The sequence below is a fragment of the Mustelus asterias genome, chromosome 2, assembly GCF_964213995.1.
Source record: "Mustelus asterias chromosome 2, sMusAst1.hap1.1, whole genome shotgun sequence".
Classification (NCBI taxonomy): domain Eukaryota; kingdom Metazoa; phylum Chordata; class Chondrichthyes; order Carcharhiniformes; family Triakidae; genus Mustelus; species Mustelus asterias.
In genome coordinates, this window is record NC_135802.1 from 13,312,904 (window position 1) to 13,329,223 (window position 16,320).

Genomic DNA, 16,320 nt, shown 5'->3' on the forward strand with positions numbered 1-16,320 from the left:
GTGACGTCACCTTCAAGGATCTGTGGACTTGAACACCCAGGTCCCTCTGCATATCTACACCCTTTATAGTTCTGCTATTTATCGTATAGCTCCCCCCTACGTTAGTTCTACCAAAATGCATCACTTCGCATTTATCTGGATTGAACTCCATCTACCATTTCTTTGCCCAAATTTCCAGCCTATCTATATCCTTCTGTCGCCTCTGACAATGTTCCTCACTATCTGCAAGTCCAGCCATTTTCGTGTCGTCCGCAAACTTACTGATCACCCCAGTTACACCTTTTTCCAGATCGTTTATATAAATCACAAACAGCAGAGGTCCCAATACAGAGCCCTGCGGAACACCACTAGTCACAGGCATCCAGCCAGAAAAAGACCCTTCCACTACCACCTTCTGTGGTCTTCTGTGACCAAGCCAGTTCTCCACCCATCTAGCCACCTCCCCCATTATCCCATGAGATCCAACCTTTTGCACCAACCAACCATGAGGGACTTTGTCAAACGCTTTACGAAAGTCCATATAGACGACATCCACGGCCCTTCCCTCGTCAACCATTCTAGTCACTTCTTCAAAAAACTCCACCAGGTTAGTGAGGCATGACCTCCCTCTCACAAAACCATGCTGACTATCGTTAATGAGTTTATTCCTTTCTAAATGCACATACATCCTATCTCTAAGAATCCTCTCCAACAACTTCCCTACCACGGAAGTCAAGCTCACCGGCCTATAATTTCCCGGGTTATCCTTCCTACCCTTCTTAAATAACGGGACCACATTAGCTATCCTCCAATCCTGTGGGACCTCACCTGTGTCCAGTGACTTCCATCCAGAAGGACAAGGGCAGCAGATGCCTGGGAACACCACCATCTGCAAGTTCCCCTCCAAGCCACTCACCATCCTGACTTGGAAACATGTCGCTGTTCCTTCGCAATTTCTGGGTCAAAATCCTGGAATTTCCTCCCTAACAGCATTGTGGGTCAACCCACAGCACATGGACTGCAGTGATTCAAGAAGGCAGCTCACCACCACCTTCTCAAGGGCAACTCGGGATGGGCAATAAATGCTGGCCTAGCCAGCGACGCCCATGTCCCATGAATGAATTAAAAAATGAGTTGGTGACCTATATATATATGTATATTACATATATAACCTTCTGTGACCAATAAGATTGTGTAGGGATTCTTTGATGTTCAAATGACTTCCTGCAATCCAGAGATGTAGTCCTTTGTGGTGGGGTACAGTATTGATAAAACGGAGATATCTTAACATCAGACCTAGGCTACTCAGGGGCGAAAACCTCTTCAGCCAAAGGATGTGAGAAAATGTCATAAAAATGGCAACGAATTATCCTGTCAGCCATAAACTAAATATTTATAACTTAAAGTAAATAAGTTTCTTAGGAGGAATTAACCAACTGGATAATTGAATCCTTCCTTTAAAAAATGCTATGAACTGGACAGTTGGTTCTATGTAGCCAGACTCTGGTATCACTAGTGGTCATGCTGTCAGGAGTTGAATGGAGTTCAAGAATATGCACAGTGAGGGAACAGTGTATGGTGCAATAAATTACAGCCTATGTTTTATATGCCCCACTTACTATATGTCAGCGTTTAACTTCCGTCTAACTGCTCAAAATTAAAACATCATCTGGTTATGGATCAGAACTTTTAAGAGACTTTTAAGAAACTTTTAAGAAGTCTTTTAAGAGACTTTTAGATAAGTACATGGAACTTAGTAAGATAGAGGGTTAGAGGTAAGCCTAGTAATCGCTAAGGTAGGGACATGTTCGGCACAACTTTGTGGGCTGAAGGGCCTGTATTGTGCTGTAGTTTTTCTATGTTTCTAGAACCTTTAGATAGCAGTCCTTCACAAAAAGACTCATTCTATTTTTTTTGGTTCCTGTTTTTGGAGGTCCCTTGTGCTGTTGGCTTCTGACTAATTTTGAGCTAAAAAGTCTATTGCTACACAGCTTAGAGTGGGTTCCCCAGTAACGGAACCCATCAAACAGAGTGTACGCCTTGTTTGTTATGGCAATCCTGAGCCTGAGCATGGAGATACTCTGAATGAAAGGACCCTGGTGGCTGTGTGCTGGGAGGAAACAAGAGTCAGTCCAGCTGTGTCCTGCTTTGGGCAGTTCCCATGGTTTCTCCCCCAGCTGCACAGTGTGCATGGAGGCTGCTGTAATCTTCAGTTCTTTCTGTACTCACCCCAAGCAGCTGCTCACCTTGTCGGGTCTGATCTCTTCCCATCCAAAGCTGCCAGTCGTAGTGATGAACGCGCCCCTCCCCCAACCTCCCCCAGATTATAAAGGATTCCTTGTCTGTTCCCTTCTGCTTTGCAAAGAAGGGGTGTGGATATTCATCTACTTTGGTGAGAGGGATAGGGGCGGAGGGGGTTGGGATTGCTCTAACACTTCTGGGTGGGATATTCCAGCCATTCCCACCTTTGAGATCTTCCAACCCCACCGATGGTGTCCACCGTCTCTTCCCCGCACCATGTGTTCTCCCGGCGGTTCAGAATGCGAACAACGTTGATGGTGGCAGGACTGGAAGGTCCCATCGCCGGCCAATGGCCCTCTGGGTGGGCTTTACCACGCAACGGCGGCAGACAGCCTGCTATTGGTTAGTAATGGGATCTTCTGATTCTGTCATTACCAATGGGGTTTCCTGTTGAATGCACTCCTCACTGCTGTGAAACCCGCGGTAGGGTGTGTGCTGTCAGCAGGACCGGAAGATCCCACCGGCGTACAACCGGAAAATTCTGGCCTCTGTCTCAGTATGTAGCAGGTAGAGAATTGAAATCAAAGCAGATATGCCTATCTTGGCTTCAATCTCTATCTCCTACCTTGATTGGATCACACAGTTATTACAGAAGAGAAAGGCCATTCGGCCCACTTTAGCACAAATGCCCACAATTACTCTAACACCCACTATTTGCAACTTCTAATTGGTTCTGAAATGGCTCCTGGATTCTCTGCACTGTTACCCATCCATCCTATGTATTGTCTGCTCTGTGAATGCGGTCAGTTCTGCATTCACCTTTAACTTGTGTGCAAACAGTCCTACGCTTCACAATTCAAGGCAATGTTATGAATTTAACTGTCCAGACCATTTATACTCTTATGAAATACCACTCTGCAAATTCACTTCACAAATGTACCTTTCTGAAGCTACAGTCCAAGGGCGGGATTTTACCACCCCTCTTGCCAGTGGGATTTTCCGTTCCTTCTGAGTTTGGCTCGCCGCATTCTAAGGCCCCACTCCCACCAAGACAGGGCCATAAATTCTGCCCCGAGTGTCTTTATGGTCTTTCCTGATAGCTGGAGGACAATATTTTGGCTGTTCTCTGCATAACCCCCATTTTATGTAGGAAGTTAGCTGCGGGAGTAGACTTTTTCAATATATATTTATCCGCTCGCAAAGGTAGCATTTGTTGCCCATCCCTAATTGCCCTTCAACTGAGTGGCTCTCTCAGCCATAAGAGTCAACCCCATTGCTGTGGGTCTGAAGTGACATATCGGCCAGACCGAGTAAGGATGGCAGATTTCCTTCCCTAAAGGGCATGAGTGAACCAGATGGGTTTTTAAGACTATTGTCATTGTCCATCATGAGAGTTTTAATTCCCACTTCAATTGGGTTCAAATTTCACATTCTGCCATGGTGTGACTTGAGCTCAGGTCCCCAGAGCATTACCCCTGGTCTCTGGATTATTAGTCCAGCGATAATACCACTATGCCACCACCTCAGCCCTTTGAGCCTGCTCCGCCATTCAATAAGATCATGGCTGATCAGATTGTGCTCTCACCTCCACTTTCCCGCCTTCCACATCATTGGCCTCCTTGTCTATTAACAATCCGTCTAACTCCACCTTGGAATAGATTCAATAATCCAGCCTCCACTGCTTTCTGGGGAAGAGATTGCCACAACCCTCAGCAAAAAAAAATTCTCCTAATCTCCATCTTGAACAACAGGCCCCTTATTAGAACCATAGAAAATTACAGCTCAGAAACAGGCCTTTTGGCCCTTCTTGTCTGTGCCGAACCATTTTATGCCTAGTCCCACTGACCTGCACTTGGACCGTATCCCTCCACACCCCTCTCATCCATGAACCCGTCCAAGTTTTTCTTAAATGTTAAAAGTGACCCCGCATTTACCACTTTATCCGGCAGCTCATTCCACACTCCCACCACTCTCTGCGTGAAGAAGCCCCCCCTAATATTCCCTTTAAACTTTTCTCCTTTCACCCTTAACCCATGCCCTCTGGTTTTTTTCTCCCTTAGCCTCAGCGGAAAAAGCCTGCTTGCATTCACTCTATCTATACCCATCAAAATCTTATACACCTCTATCAAATCTCCCCTCAATCTTCTACGCTCCAGGGAATAAAGTCCCAACCTATTCAATCTCTCTCTGTAACTCAGCTTCTCAAGTCCCGGCAACATCCTTGTGAACCTTCTCTGCACTCTTTCAATCTTATTTACATCCTTCCTGTAACTAGGTGACCAAAACTGTACACAATACTCCAAATTCGGCCTCACCAATGCCTTATATAACCTTACCATAACACTCCAACTTTTATACTCGATACTCCGATTTATAAAGGCCAATGTACCAAAGGCACTCTTAAATTGTGTCCTCTGGTTCCAGGCTTTCTCACAATTTCCTCCTAGTATTCACCCGAACAAATCCCCTCGGAATCACAGAGTTGCGATGGTGCAGAATGAGGCCATTTGGCCCATTATGTCTTCACCGGATCTTATGTTTCAATCAGATCACCTTTCATTCTTCTAAACTCCAATGGATATAGGCCAGCCTGTTCAACCTTGCTTCATTAGATAAGCCTCTCATCCCAGGAATGAGTCAAGTGCATTGATGGACACACCACGTAAGATACAGTCTGATAAGAACACTCAATTGCTTAATCGTGGCTTTTTTCAACTCGTTTTTACCGCTCTGAACATGTATTTCAATATTGCGTTTGGCTTCATTGATCGCTGGACTATATTAATTGGGCACTGTCTAGTAAGAATGTTTGCTCCTCTTAGACTTGCCCGACATTCATTGAGTACGTGTTGTGAACATTTACCCTTCTAATGTCCAGTAATATAAAAAACAGGATGCTCCCCCCTCCCTTTGCGAGGGAGAGCTGATTGGTGGTGATTTAACCTGAGGATCCCACAACTCAGGCAAGGGGCAAGGTAGGGCTTTCATGAATAACCTCAGCTGGTACAGGAATTGAACCCACACTGTTGGTGTTGCTCTGCATCACGAACCAGCCATCCAGACAAGTGAGCTAACCAACTTCCTATATTGATGCCTGCATTAATATCATTATTTGTGAATCTTGGGCAGCCTTTGTGTCAGACAGCTGGGGGTTTAAGTCAATCCAAGAAAAGAAAATCTAAGCTAATATTCCAGTGCAGTCTGCACTACTGGAGGTAAGTTTTTTTTGATGAGGCATTAAACCAAAGGGCTCTGTTTGCCCTTTCAGGTGTGTGTAGAGGATCCCAAGGCAGAGACAAAAGAGAAATAAAGGCGGTCCCCCTTGCATCCTGCCCACTTTTCATCAGTCATTAACACCTCTGAATTGGGGTGACACGGTGACACAGTGGTTAGCACTACTGCCTCACAGCGCCAGGGGCCCGGGTTCAATTCATTGTGTGGAGTTTGCACATTCTCCCCGTGTTTTCGTGGGTTTCCTCCGGATGCTCTGGCTTTCTCCCACAGTCCGAAAGATGTGTGGGTTAGGTTGATTAGCCATGCTAAATTGACCTTAACATTAGGGAGTTTGGTGAATATGTGGGGTTATGGGGAAAAGGACCTGGATGGGATTGTGGTTGGTGTAGACTTGATGGGCCGAATGGTTGCCTTTTGCACTGTAGGGATTCTATAATAATTCTATTGGATAATCTACTCATGATCATATTGCTGTTTATGTGCCCTCACTGCATACAGTTTGGCTGCTGCATTTGTTATATTCAAAACGGAAAGGTTTGCATTTACATAGCGTCTTTCATGAGCTCAGGGCTTTATAGCCAATGAGCTAATCTCGAAGTGTAGTCACTGTTGGAATGTTACTGTTGAACTTACTGCGCGTGACCAGCACCTTTCTGATTATTTGTTTCTAACAACTTCCTAAAGCTGGTTCAAAAACAGAAAATGCTAAAAAGCTCAGCAGATGCAGCAGCATCTATGGAGGGAGAAACAGAGTTAACGTTTCAAGTCCGCATGACTCTTCTACGGAGCTAAAGAGAGGGAGAAATGTGATGGATTACATACTGTATAAAAGGGAGTGGAGCAGGCAGAGCAGACATAAAGGTCAATGACTAGTGAGAGCTGGGAGAGATTGCAACAAAGACGTGCAGGTCACAAGACAGGGGAAGCATTAATGCAGAAGGTGCTCTTGTAGTGACATAAAGATAAGATAGCACAACACGTTAATGGGAGAACAAAGGTCACTGTCCAGTGAAAGCAAAATTGAAGAACAAGTGACAGATGGCCCAGTTTGCATTGGGACAAAAGATTCTTGGGATAGATTAAAAAAAGGTCAAGATGGAGAAGAAAGGTCACAGTCTAAAGTTGCTCTAAAGTTGAGTACTAAAGGCTGTAAAGTGCCGAATTGGAACATGAGATGCTGTTCTTCCAGTTTGGCTCACTGGAACATTGCAGCAGGCCAAGGAGGGACATGTAGACATGGGAGCAAGACGCTGAGTTGAAATGGCAAATGATTGGAAGGTAGGGGTCATGCTTGTGGACAGAACAAAGGCATTCTGGAAAGCAGTGACCCAATCTTGTATTTAGTTTCCTCAGTGTAGAGGAGACCACACTGGAGCAGCGAGTACAGTGGACCCAATTGAAGGAGGTGCAAGTGAAACACTGCTAAACCTAAAAGGAGTGTTTGGAGCCCTTGGACAGTGAGGAGGGGCAGGTGTTGCACCCTCTGCGACTGCATGGGAAGATGCCGTGCGAAGGGGATGAGGAGTTGGGGGTGATGGTGGAGTGGACCAAAGTGTCACAGAGGGAGTGATCCCTGTGGAATGCTGAGAGGGGAGTGAGGGGAGGTGTTTGGTGGTGGCATCATGCTGGAGTTGGCAGCAATTGGTTAATGTTGAACTGGAGTTAAACTCCACATGTATTTAAATCCACATCAGGATCCAACTCCCAGATTTATTTTGCTGCTTCTGAGTTGCTACTAAGTGGAAGGAATGAGATAAAAACATCAGTATAACTGTGGAGGGAGCAAACACGAGTTCAATTTACTTAAATATTAAACACATGGAGACGGAGAGAGAGAGATGTGAATTTGGAAATTCAAACTTCATCTTATTTTTATGAATTGTGTTTATTCCTTTGCTAACAAAGGCTGTTTTTTATTTTTTTATACTTTTCCAATTCAATCAAACCAAGTCCAATTCAGAGTCTCAACAAGTTGAGACATTCCCGATCCAAGCTGATAAGACAGGGTCTGCAACCCCTGTCTTGGGCATGATCTACATGAGCCAAGCTGATTGGAGTAGGCGCAAGTCTTCCTCCTCCAAGGCTTGATCTCATTTGCATCTTAGCCAAAAGGCCGAGATGCCACTTTTAAAAATTGCTTCATATGAAAATGAAGCTTAGATGTAACCTAATGACCTCAACCAAGTGCAGCATCTGCATACTACACTTGATCATTAGCCAAAAGGCCGAGATGAAGTGAGTTTAATACATTTTTGCTGTTGGCAAGGTATCTAGAGGGGATGGGTGTGCAGGCAGTGCAATGTTCCTCTTGCACTATGTTTGAGGTGAGGGATGAAGTCAGTGTCCCTGCTGATTACACCTGTGGGAAGTGCACCCATCTGCAGCTTCTCCAAAACCGTGTTAGGGAACTGGAGCTGGAGTTGGATGAACTTAGGATCATTAGGGACGCAGAGGCGGCCATAGACAGAAGCTTTAGGGATACAGTTACTCCGAGGAATGAAAATAGATGGGTGACGGTGAGAGGGGCTGGGAGGAAGCAGTCAGTGCAGGGTCCATGACGTCTCGGACCGTGTCTTCCGGATTCTTAAGGGGGAGGGGAAACAGTCACAAGTCGTGGTACACATTGGTACCAACGACATAGGTAAGAGAAGGGACGGGGATTTAAAACAGGAATTTCGGGAGCTGGGCTGGAAGCTGAGAGCCAAGACAAAACATGTGGTCATCTCTGGTACGTTGCCGGTGCCACGTGATAGCGAGTTGAGGAACAGGGAGAGAGTGCAGTTAAACATGTGGTTGCAGGGATGGTGTAGGAGGGAGGGTTTCAGATACGAGGATAATTGGAACACATTCTGGGGAAGGTGGGTACTGTACAAACAGGACGGGGTGCACCTGAACGAGAGGGGCACCAATATCCTTCAGGGGGGTTTAAACTAATTTGTCAGGGGAGTGGGAAAAGGAGTTGTAGTCCAGAAGTCAGTGTTGAGGGTGGTGAGGTATTGGGGAAGGTATCAAGGTCAAGGGTGGGTACCGGTAGACAGGAAGGTGGGTTGAAGTGTGTCTACTTCAATGCAAGGAGCATCCGGAACAAGGTAGATGAACTTGGGGCGTGGATTGGTACTTGGGACTACGATGTTGTGGCCATTACGGAGACGTGGGTAGAATAAGGACAGGAATGGTTGTTGGACGTTCCGGGGTATAAATGTTTCAGTAAGTGTAGGGAAGATGGTAAAAGAGGTGGAGGAGTAGCATTGTTAATCAAGGATAGTCTAACGGCTGCGGAAAGGCACTTTGAGGAGGATCTGCACACTGAGGTAATATGGGCTGAGGTTAGAAATAGGAAAGGAGCGGTCACGTTGTTAGGAGTTTACTATAGGCCCCCAAATAGTAATAGAGATATGGAGGAAGAAATTGCTAAGCAGATTATGGATATGTGTGGGGGTCACAGGGTAGTTGTCATGGGGGACTTTAACTTTCTAAATATTGATTGGAACCTTTGTAGGTCAAATAGTTCGGATGGGGCAGTTCTTGTGCAGTGTGTGCAGGAGGGTTTCCTGACACAATATGTGGATAGGCCGACAAGAGGTGAGGCCACATTGGATTTGGTACTGGGAAATGAACCGGGCCAAGTGTTAGATTTGGTTGTGGGAGAGCACTTTGGAGACAGTGACCACAATTCGGTGTCTTTTGTTATTGCAATAGAGAGGGATAGGGCCGTACGGCAGGGCAAGGTTTACAATTGGGGGAGAGGTCATTATGATGCGATTAGGCAAGAATTAGGGGGCATAAGTTGGGAACAGAAACTGTCAGGGAAAGGCACTAATGAAAAGTGGAACTTTTTCAAGGAACAAATACTGGGTGTCCTTGATAGGTATGTCCCTGTCAGGCAGGGAGGAAATGGCCGAGTGAGGGAACCATGGTTCACGAAAGAGGTGGAATGTCTTGTGAAAAGGAAGAGAGAAGCTTATGTAGGGATGAGGAAACAATGTTCAGATGGCTCGATTGAGGGTTTCAAGTTAGCAAGGAATGAGCTGAAAAAGGCTCTTCGGAGAGCTAGGAGGGGACATGAGAAGTCCTTGGCGGGTCGGATCAAGGAAAACCCCAAGGTTTTTTACTCTTATGTGAGGAATAAAAGAATGACCAGGGTGAGGTTAGGGCCGGTCAAGGACAGTAGTGGGAACTTGTGTATGGAGTCAGTAGAGATAGGCGAGGTGATGAATGAATACTTTTCTTCAGTGTTCACCAAGGAGAGGGGCCATGTTTTTGAGGAAGAGAAGGTGTTACAGGCTAATAGGCTGGAGGAAATAGTTGTTCGGAGGGAGGATGTACCGACAGTTTTGAATAAACTGAAGGTCGATAAGTCCCCTGGGGCTGATGAAATATATTCTAGGATTCTTTGGGAGGCAAGGGATGAGATTGCAGAGCCTTTGGCTTTGATCTTTGGGTCCTCACTGTCCACGGGGATGGTGCCAGAGGACTGGAGAGTGGCAAATGTTGTTCCTCTGTTTAAGAAAGGGATTAGAAATGACCCTGGTAATTATAGACCGGTTAGTCTCACTTCGGTGGTTGGTAAATTGATGGAAAAGGTCCTTAGGGATGGGATTTACGACCATTTAGAAAGATGCGGATTAATCCGGGTTTGTCAGCACGGATTCGTGAAGGGCAAGTCGTGCCTCACAAATTTGATTGAATTTTTTGAGGAGGTAACTAAGTGTGTTGATGAAGGTAGGGCAGTTGATGTCATATATATGGATTTTAGTAAGGCGTTTGATAAGGTCCCCCATGGTCAGTTTATGATGAAAGTAAGGAGGTGTGGGATAGAGGGAAAGTTGGCCGATTGGATAGGTAACTGGCTGTCTGATCGAAGACAGAGGGTGGTGGTGGATGGAAAATTTTTGGACTGGAGGCAGGTTGCTAGTGGAGTGCCACAGGGATCAGTGCTTGGTCCTCTGCTCTTTGTGATTTTTATTAATGACTTAGAGGAGGGGGCTGAAGGGTGGATCAGTAAATTTGCTGATGACACCAAGATTGGTGGAGTAGTGGATGAGGTGGAGGGGTGTTGTAGGCTGCAAAGAGACATAGATAGGATGCAAAGTTGGGCTGAAAAATGGCAAATGGAGTTTAACCCTGATAAATGTGAGGTGATTCATTTTGGTAGGTCTAATTTAAATGTGGATTACAGGGTCAAAGGTAGGGTTCTGAAGACTGTGGAGGAACAGAGAGATCTTGGGGTCCATATCCACAGATCTCTAAAGTTTGCCACTCAAGTGGATAGAGCTGTGAAGAAGGCCTATAGTGTGTTAGCTTTTATTAACAGGGGGTTGGAGTTTAAGAGCCATGGGGTTATGCTGCAACTGCACAGGACCTTGGTGAGACCACATTTGGAATATTGTGTGCAGTTCTGGTCACCTCACTATAAGAAGGATGTGGAAGTGCTGGAAAGAGTGCAGAGGAGATTTACCAGGATGCTGCCTGGTTTGGAGGGTAGGTCTTATGAGGAAAGGTTGAGGGGGCTAGGGCTGTTCTCTCTGGAGCGGAGGAGGCTGAGGGGAGACTTAATAGAGGTTTATAAAATGATGAAGGGGATAGATAGAGTGAACGTTCAAAGACTATTTCCTCGGGTGGATGGAGCTATTACAAGGGGGCATAACTATAGGGTTCATGGTGGGAGATATAGGAAGGATATCAGAGGTAGGTTCTTTACGCAGAGAGTGGTTGGGATGTGGAATGGACTGCCTGCAGTGATAGTGGAGTCAGACACTTTAGGAACATTTAAGCAGTTATTGGATAGGCACATGGAGCACACCAGGATGATAGGGAGTGGGATAGCTTGATCTTAGTTTCAGATAAAGCTCGGCACAACATCGTGGGCTGAAGAGCCTGTTCTGTGCTGTACTGTTCTATGTTCTATAAAGCCTGTTAAACAAGTTGAAATTTATCCTGGAACTTTCCACTTGACTCATACTTTCCATTTTCAAAGTACATCAGAACTTCAACTAAACACAACACAACTGGAATTTGTCTCATAACCAGAAAATGTTTATTCATGGGCATTGTCCAAACCAGAAAGTTACATAACTAAAAGAGACTTCCTTTCCAATCTTGAATTCAGGAGAAAAAGTCAATTCCAAAGTTCAGCAGTCTGAGTGGGTGTTAAAAAGAGATTGGGACCTGCTGGATTTCAGTTTTGTCAAGGTAAGGAATCGTTCACTCTGACGGAACAAGAATTTCTTTACCTTTTTCTCTTCAGGGATAAGGGTGGATCAGATCAGGGAACCTAAAAAAAAACTGGGAAGTTGCACATGCCTGGCAACATCAACTGAATAGCCTTCAAAGGGGAAATGTGTACCTCACAACTAGGTATATTCCTAGTTCCCAGATTACAGGAATTCATATACAAGTGTTGTTCTAAGGTTAAGGTGCTAAATTGGGGAAGGCTAACTACAACTAGATTAGGCAGTTGTTTGGGAGAGGCTGTTGTTTGGGAGAGGCTGTTTGTGGGTAAATCCACATTTGGCATGTGGGAGTCTTTTAAGGAGCAGTTGATCGGAGTGTAGGACAGGCATGTGCCGATGAAGAGGAAGGACAGAAAAGGCAGGATTCAGGAACCGTGGATGATGAGGGAAATTGTTAGTCTAGTCAAAAAGAGAAAGGATGCATACATGAGCTCTGGGCAACTAAAAACCGATGAAGCATGTGAAAGAGTTGGTCCACATAAGGACAAAGGAGGGAAACTATGTGTGGAACCAAATGAAGTGAATGAAATATTTAATGAGTACTTTGCATCGATATTCACAAAGGAGAGGGACAGGTCGAGTGATGGTATCTTGGAGGGGTATGTAAACCCTTTAGAACAAGCCATCATTACAAGGGAGAAAGTGTTAGGTGAATTAAAAAACATTAAGGTCGACAAATCCCCAGGACCAGATGACATGTTTCCCAGATTTATGAGGGAGACAAGAGATGAAATTGCTGGGACTCTAATAGAAATCTTTGTTTCTTCGTTGGCCACTGGTGAGATGCCAGAGGATTGGAGGGTAGCCAATGTTGTTCTTTAAGAAAGGTAGCAAGGATAACCCGGGTAATTATAGGCCAGTGAGCTTGACATCAGTGATAGGGAAACTGTTGGAGAAGATTCTTAGGAATAGGATCTATACACATTTGGAACTGAATGGTTTTGTTAGCAACAGACAGCATGGTGTTTTATGTGGGAGGTAATGTCTCACTAATTTAATTGAGTTTTTTGAGGAGGTGACAAGAATGGTTGATGAGGGAAGGGCTATGGATGTTGTCTACACAGACAAGGCATTCGACAAGGCTGGTGCAAAAGATTAAATCTCACAGGATCAGGGGTGAACTAGCCAGATGGATTTAGAACTGGTTTGGCCATAGAAAGAAGTCTAACAACACCAGGTTAAAGTCCAACAGGCTTATTTGGTTTTTTGACCAAATAAACCTGTTGGACTTTAACCTGGTGTTGTTAGACTTCTTACTGTGTTTACCCCAGTCCAACGTCGGCATCTCCACATCATGTTGGCCATAGAAGACAGAGGGTAGTGGTGGAAGGGTGTTTTTCTGATTGGAGGTCTGTAACTAGTGGTGTTCTGCAGGGATCGGTGCTGGGACCTCTGCTGTTTGTAATATATATAAATGACTTGGAAAAAAAACGTAGCTGGTCTGATTAGTAAGTTTACAGATGATACCAAGATTGGCGGAGTTGTAAATAGTGATGAAGATTTGTCCAAGAATACAGCAGGATATTGATAGGCTGGAAAATTGGGCGAAGAAATGGCAGGTGGAATTTAAGCCGGACAAATGTGAGGTGATGCAATTTGGTAGATCCAATTCAGGTGGGAGCTATAAAACAGATGGCAGAACAATCAGGAGCATCGACACACAGAGAGATCTGGGAGTACAGGTCCACAGACCCCTAAAAGCGGCAGCACAGGTGGAAAAGGTAGTGAAGAAAGCATATGGCATGTTTGCATTCATCGGATGGAGCATCGAGTATAAAAGTTGGCAAATTATTTTACAGTTGTATAACATGTTGGTTAGGCCACATTTGGAATACTGGGCCCTATTTTGCTATTTTGATTCTAAGTGCTGGGTGGACTTGAAACGGGGAGTGTTTCGGATCTGACTTTTAGACCCGTTCTCAGGCGCCCCCATACGCACTCTGCCTGAAAAAATATCAGCGATTCCGAATCACGCTGCAGAAGCCTGTGGGTGGGGCTTAACGCACCCAAACCCTGCAGCTCCGATCGGCGCCTCCAACTGCGCATGCGCAGAAAAGAAAATGATAGAATGCAGCTCCCCTGCCACATCGCTCCCGGACTGGACAATGCCTCCCCCTGACCCCCACAGACATTACCCCAACCCCCCCCCCAACATTACTGACCCCCTTAACCCCCCATCTCCCTGCCACCCAGACCGATCACGGCCCCCCCCCAACCCCCACCGTCCCCCCCCCGCCACCGATCTCAGGCAGAGTGGCAGCAGACCCCCTCCTACCCCCTCACTGATCTCAGGCAAAGTGGCAGCGGACCCCCCCTTCCTCCTCATTGATCTCGGGCAGAGTGGCAGTGGACTACCCGCCCCCCCACCATTCTCAAGCAGAGAGCTGTCGGATGCTAGGCATCTACCTCCTCACTAACTGTATCGTCCAAATCAGACTTTTGAGGAGCATGTCTGTTTCGCGACGATTCTGGATGGGGGAGGCATTATCCAGTCCGGGAGCGATGTGGCAGGGGAGCTGCATTCTATCATTTTCTTTTCTGCGCATGCGCAGTTGGAGGCGCCGATCGGAGCTGCAGGGTTTGGGTGCGTTAAGCCCCACCCACAGGCTTCTGCAGCGTGATTCGGAATCGCTGATATTTTTTCAGGCAGAGTGCGTATGGGGGCGCCTGAGAACGGGTCTAAAGGGGGAAGTGCCGGTAAGGTTTGGCATGCAGCCCATTAAGTCAATTTAAATGCATGCAAATGCATTTCAGGCACGGTCCCAATCGCGGCCATTTTCGGGCCTTGGTAAAGGGGGAACCGGCTACTCACCTCACGCCCGACTTTATCACGCTTTCGCGCCCAAAAACGGGAGGCTTTGGAGAGAGTGCCGAAATGTGGAGGCTTTGGAGAGAGTGCAGAAAAGGTTTACCAGGATGTTGCCTGGTATGGAGGGTCTTAGCTATGAGGAGAGATTGAGTAAACTGGGATTGTTCTCCCTGCAAAGACGGAGGCTGAGGGGCGACCCGATAGAAGTTTATAAAATTATGAGAGGTATAGATAGGGTGAACAGTTGGAAGCTTTTTCCCAGGGCAGAAATAAGAGGGTACAAGTTCAAGATAAGGTTCAAGATAAGGTTCAATGGAGTTGTGCGGGGAAAGTTTTTTACACAGAGGTGGTGGGGCCTGGAATGCACAGCCAAGTGAGGTGGTTGAGGCAGATACGTTAGCCACATTGAAGACTTATCTGGATAGGCACATGAACAGGCGGAGAATAGAGGGATATAAGCGGTTGGTCTAGATGGGTAAACATGATCGACGCAGGCTTGGAGGTACTGAAGGGCCTGTGTCTGTCCTGTACTGTTTTTTGTTTTATATGTGGTAAAAATGATAGTAGGAAACACAGTGTGTGTAACACAGAAAAGCATTCCTGAGGTACTTAATTGAAAGCATTGAGGATAAGGAGTGTCTCAGGGCAGAGGCTGAGGGAGATAAGGAGTGAGGGCATCTCGCTGAATATGTCGCGTGAGGGCAGTGAAGAACGGAAGCTTTGAAAGATTAGTAAGAAGTGCAGAACCAAGTGTGATGATCCAAGGGAGAGGAGCCAGAGGTGAAGACTGGGCAATCTGGTGAAAGGTGCCACACACTGTCAGGTGATGGTTTGCACAGGGCAATGGAAATTAGAACCAGTTGTGAGGCAAAGGGTAAGATGACGCAACCCAAATTTCAGTCAGTGTCACAATTTCAATGAACCATCCAGAATAAGGGAGTTATGGAGGGAAACTGGGGGTCAGTTAGCTAGACGGCTTATGATGTTGATAGGTTTAATTCCTGTACCAATTGAGGTTATTCATGAAGGCCCCGCCTTCTCAACCTCACCTGAGGTTTGGTGACCCACAGGTTAAGTCACCACTAGGCAGCTCTCCTTCTCAAAGATGTGGAGATGCCGGCGTTGGGCTGGGCTGGGCACAGTAAGAAGTCTCACAACACCAGGTTAAAGTCCAACAGGTTCATTTGGAATCAGGAGCCTTCGGAGTGCTGCTCCTTCATCAGGTGAGTTACCTGATGGAAGAAGCGGCGCTCCGAAAGCTCGTGATTCCAAATAAACCTGGTGGACTTTAACCTGGTGTTGTGAGACTTCTTATTGTCTCTCTCAGAGGGGAGAGCAGTCTATGGTCATCTGGAACTATGGTGACTTTAACTTTTTATATAGAGGGAAGTACCGAGAGAAGGTTGTACTAATGCTTATTTATTTTGTCTTTGTGGCCTATAAAAGTAAGACTGCTTAAGCAGTTCCAAACACTGTCAGACTGGTGAGAATGTGGAACTAGCTACCACGTTGAGCAGTTAAGGTGAATAGTATGGATGTGTTTAAAGAGAAGCTAAATAAGTGACCGAGGTAGAAAGGAATAGAAGGCTGTGTCGATCGGCTGATGTTGGCATAATAGTAATGGTAATGTCTCCATACATGTAATGCAGCAACCCAGGCTAATACTCTGGGAACTTGGCTTCAACTCTCACCATAACGTCAAATAATAAATCAGCAATATAAAGCTGGTTTCAGTTTCCTCGTGCTTCCCCTCTAGGGACACCTGGCCACGAATGTAGCCACAGTAGAGGGTCAGACAGTTGGGTCGGATGACCTCCTCGGTCG

The 16,320-nt window shown here is 46.0% G+C and overlaps 1 protein-coding gene across 4 annotated transcripts in view; it reads left to right on the top strand.

The window, feature by feature from the left end:
- LOC144505462 (atypical chemokine receptor 2-like) overlaps positions 1 to 16,320 on the top strand; it is a 120,923-nt gene that overhangs the window by 88,541 nt on the left and 16,062 nt on the right. The window contains exon 2 of one of the 4 annotated variants that reach the window (XM_078231571.1): positions 11,564 to 11,646. The exons of the other annotated variants lie outside the window; for them this stretch is intronic. The gene's annotated coding sequence lies outside the window, so the exon portion shown is untranslated. The remainder of the gene's footprint in view (positions 1 to 11,563; positions 11,647 to 16,320) is intronic. 4 annotated transcript variants of the gene reach the window in all.